The sequence below is a fragment of the Triticum aestivum genome, chromosome 2A (genome assembly GCF_018294505.1).
Source record: "Triticum aestivum cultivar Chinese Spring chromosome 2A, IWGSC CS RefSeq v2.1, whole genome shotgun sequence".
NCBI classification, from domain to species: Eukaryota; Viridiplantae; Streptophyta; class Magnoliopsida; order Poales; family Poaceae; genus Triticum; species Triticum aestivum.
In genome coordinates, this window is record NC_057797.1 from 177,037,025 (window position 1) to 177,042,386 (window position 5,362).

The following is a 5,362-nucleotide window of genomic DNA, read 5'->3' on the forward strand; positions in this document are numbered from 1 at the left end:
CCAACTATCATAATCTTCTCCGGTAGGGCACCCCCTTAGATTATTACTGACTTGTACATGTTGCAAATAAGATCAACGAAAATGGATACTAAATTTCTGATGAGAAATGAGAATTCAGGGCAATATCTTCCCAAGACAATAATAATTCCAAGACAATCTTTTTATACCTTCTGTCAACATTGGGACACACATTCCACACAATAAGCATGCAATGATGTTGATACTTGATTAATTGTCATTATATGTCTACAGTAAAGATAACTTTACTCAAAACCACCTATCTTAGCCAAATCAACAAATCTCTCTCATTAATGCAATTTTCTTTAGAAAACAAATAATAGATTCTTGCCTATCTTAGCCAAATCAACGGATCTCTTTCATTAATGCAATTTGCTTTAGCAAACAAATAATAGATTCTTTCCTACCTTAGCCAAATCAACGGATCTCTCCTATTAATGCAATTTGCTTTAGCAAACAAATAATAGATTCTTTCCTACCTTAGCCAAATCAATGGATCTCTCCCCGGTTCGCTGGGCGCGTTTCGCTGGGTGGGCGTGGGGGTGGGGGTAATTTGATGGAAATAAACCGATTGAAAATAAACCGGTTGAAAATAAACGGATCCTGTCTCACTCTTCACTTTCTTTACAATAAACTTCAGAATAGCAATCTTGGCGAGTGATCTCGACGGGGTTCAATCGGCGTGGCGCACCGCTGATTCTTCCAGGAGTGGGTGCTGAGAGGAAGGATCCCAAACCTCCATTGTCAATCGGCCAGAGCTGCATCGTCCTTTGGATCAGAGCGTGGACGGGATCAAGACGGTAGGGTTTGAGGAATTTGTAGGACATGAGGGTTTATGGTTGGCAGCACGAGAACTCACCCATATCTTGGCAGACGCCAGGCCCGAGGTGCGGTCGTGTTCATGCTTCGGGAGCTGCCACATGCTGTCCTCGCCGCCATCAGCGACACCACCGCCATCGCCTGTTGCCACCACTTCAGCGCCACGAGCGTGGGAACGAGGGACGAAGGGAAGGGAAGGAAGTGAATTGACGTACCTATGTTTGGTATATATCACACGAGGAATCAAAACTGGATGCACGTGAAAGCATAGAGATGGGAGAGGAGGACAGAGGAAGGGAAGGGCAAGAGGAACCTGAGGATGTGCGATGAAGGAGCGATGCCAAAACATCACAAAGGGGGACCCGTAGCTCGTCACGTAGCGCGGCCGCCTCATTGCCGGCTGCCACCCCGCGCTACCGCCTCCGTGCGCAGGTTCCGTTCGTGGAGCGTGAGGAGCGCATGACCTGCCTTCACCGCGGCCTGGTCCTCCCCACTATCGTGAAGCTCGCCCACATCGCCGCCCCAATTGCTCAGGATGACGGATGAAGATCCTGCAACAGCGACGTGGGTGAGGGATGCAGCCGACGATGGAGGGATGATTTTCGTGGCTAAACCCTCCCTATCAAAATAACTACTTAAAAAAGGCAAAGATCGATGCATTAGGAAAATTAGGATTTGGAATTGATTGTCATAAAACAAAATTTTATTAATTGATAACGTGCTATCGGTACATGCCCGTTTATAACGTGTCTAGTTAGGAAACTTTGGAAAAGTTAGGAAAGTTTTTATTGTGAGGGTAAAAAAATCAATGTGAGGAGATATGGTGGTGGGATATGAGACGAAAATAAACCGGACGAAAATAAACCAGACGAAATATAACCAGACGAAAATAAACCGTGGACGCAATCCTACCAACTGCTCCATTAGGAGTAGAGATACGTTTATTTTCTGCCTAATCTCGGTTGCACCTCGTATTTTTTGCATGGGCCGATTTCGGGTCAAGGCCCAGTAAGGCGATTTAGCCCAGCCTGACAAAGTTGTATCGAGGATGAGGCCCAGGTAGTAGTGCACACAGATTATGTACGTACGAAATTTTGCGACGTGGTTTTCCGAATTAGTACCACCTCGCATATATGTTTTAAATTCAAACTGAAAGCGTAAATTAACAGGAAGAAAGCATATTGTGAAGATGAACCCACAGAGTAAATCCGTGGTTTATAATTAGGAAAAATAAAAGATATATATGTAGTGTGAAAATATATTCAGTGATGAATCCAATAGTATTGGATTTGGTATTGCAAATGTTAATATTTTTTATAAACTTGCTCAAAGTTTACAAAGTTCCACTTAAAACAAAACTAATATGGAGTAAATAAAAACAGAAGGAGTATGTATTTGGGGGCGTTTGGTTGCATGCAGGAGGCACAAACAGGCCCACCGCACGAACCTTAAAGCAGTCTCAAGCCAGGCTGAGGGGGAGCGGCTGAATCGTCTGTTTCTCGCAAGAGCCACGCCTGCCTCTCACATGCATGCGTTGGGAAGCGCGGGAAACAACGGGGCGTCTAATAACTCTCATCCCTCTCTTCTGTCACCGTCCACTGTGCATTGACACAACACTCCCTCTCTCTCTCACTGCTCCTATGATTTCTCTGATGGTCGACCCTCAACCGTGTCGCCCCACCCCCGTCCCCACAGGCGGCAACCCAGTCCACGACTGGTGGTTGTCCGACAGGACCAGACAGGGCATTGACCTGCTGACGGGAAATTTATAAGAGAGTGGCAATTTTTCATCTATAGAATGGGAAATTTATTTTCTTATTGGCGTGTCATTTTTTATTTTTCAAAATAGAGAGCATGTCAATTTTAGTAGTTACATCATGATTTTTATTTTTAATGTCATGGCTTATTTATTATATCGGTCATGACAATTTGTTTTTTTGTATAAATTTTCATGTATGATTTTATATGATGGCATTTTAGTTTAAAACTTAAAATACCGTTTTGTTCACTTTGGCAACTAGCAACTTTTGATATACATGATTTCTTTTAAGATGTGGCAGTTCATATAAACTTTCTAGATACTGCAATTTATATTCGTTTTTTCTTGATGTGGCTCCACATATATTTTTCTAGACATGACAATTTCTTTTTGTGTGATTTTTGTTTTAGAGAAAGAAAATATAGAACATGGCAATTTTAATACTTGTATCATTGCATATTTATTTTTATTGTTTGGCATCTTTATTATCATGATCATTGCATTTTTCCCTTTTTGTGCACTTTTAAATTTTACATGTACTCTCACCGTCCACTATTGTACTTTTTCTCAGAATTGGATGTATATAGACATGTTTTACTGTATTTATTCACTCATTTCAGTCCGTGTATCTCTGTATTGACATATCCAAACATATTATAATAGTAAACAGAGGGTGTATAATTTTATACGATGTTTACTAGTTAAAATATTGTTTCTTGTTCACAAGTCAACTAACAGTTTTTGCTATACATATATTTTTTGTAGATGTGGTAGTTTATATATATTTTTCTAAAAAATGTAGGTTATTCAAATTTTCTTTTGATCTTGTTTTGTAATTTGTGCTTTCTGGTATATAAGGCCTGGTACTTTTTTATCGGCGTTCTAACATGCAAAAATTGTCAATGGTGCACATTCACCTTGGTGCTGTCTAAAAAAACATTTTCTACAAAGCAAATATTTTTTAAACCACACACACACTACGTACAACAAGAAACTACATAACATTTTACTTTCAGTAGTGGCTTACAAAAAAGACAAATATGTATAGTGAACACATACAAGTTTTCACATAAATTGCTTCTAATTTTTTTTTACGCTTCTAAATATAGTATTTGAATATATTTTTTCCAAAAAAAAGACAAGCACCATAACTTTGCTCTCGTCTAACCTGGGCCTTTTAAGCCCATTTGTTTGCTACTACAGTGACGTTGATTAGCGATAGCTAATTCCGAATGATATATCTCGCTTCTAGCATCCGTGAGCGCATTACCTCGCTCGTGTTGGTTTTATTCGTTCTTTTTTCTTTTTCTTTTGTTTCTTACTTTGGGGCTTCTTTTTGCGGGGAAAAAGGGAATTCATTAATTAAGTGGCAGCCATGTCTGCATTACTTTGGGGCTTTATCACAGGTTTTCTTTCTTTTTTCTTTTTTCTTTGTTATACATTGTTTCCCCATGTTTCCTCACTGATTTTCTTTGAATTTCCTTTCTTTGTTACACTTTTCCTGTTTATTTCTTCATTTCTTTGGTTTTCTTCTCTTTTTTTATTCCTTTATCAGTTTTATTGGCTTTTTTTAACACATGTTTACTTTTTTGTCAGTACAATGTAAAATTTTTGCGCACATGTGAAACATTTTTTTAGTAAACATTTTCAAAATACAGGATGTATATTTTTTTTGAATACATGGTAACACTTTGCAAATGCACGTTATACATTTTTTATAGATAATAAACAATTTTCTAAAACTACTCTAATATCTTTTAACATTGTATAAAAAATTGTTGTTTGATCCCTTTTTTAGACACGTTGAATATATTTTTAATGGTAATACACATTTTTCTGTTTGTATAGACATTTTTTTGTAAATGTCACAAACATATTTTTTTGAAACACGGAACATTTCTCAAAAATGTTACGTACATCTTTTTAAGAGTATGAAACATTTTTTAATTGTATACACTTTTTTACAAAAAATTTCACATACATTCTTTGAAATGCAGGAACATCTTCTCATTGTCATAATTTTTTTCTTTGAAAGTTGTCTTTTTTGGTTAATTTGTGAACATGTTTTTATATTGTGTTAACATTTTTCAAACTCACTGTTTTAAAATTTTAAAGTAAATTTTAGTTTTTAATTATATTTAGTTAAGATATAAAAAGGGAAAATAGCGTGATGTTAGCGCACATATGAAACATTTTTTTAATACACGGTAAACATTTTCAAAATACATGATGTATATTTTTTAAATTATATTTTTTGAGTACATGGTAACACTTTGCAAATACATGTTGTAAATTTTTTAGGTAATAAACAATTTTTTTAAAACAACCCTAATATCTTTTAACATTGTATAAAAAATTTTGTTTGATCCCTTTTTTTAAGACACGTTAAATATATTTAAAATGGTAATAAAAAAAATTCTGTTTGTATAGACATTTGTTTTAGATGTTACAAACTTTTTTTTGAAACACATAACATTTCTTTAAAATGTTACATGCATCTTTTTAAGAGTATGAAACATGTTTTTAATTGGATACACTTTTAGAGAAAAAGGTTTCACATACATTCTTTGAAATGCAGGAACATCTTCTCATTGTCATGATTTTTTTTCTTTGAAAGGTATCAATTTTTGTTAATTGCTAACATGGTTTTATATTGTGTTATCATTTTTAAAATTCACTATTTTAAAATTTTAAAGTAAATTTTAGTTTTAAATTATATTTAGTTAAGATATAACAAAGGAAAATAGCGTGGCGTTAGTGCGACCA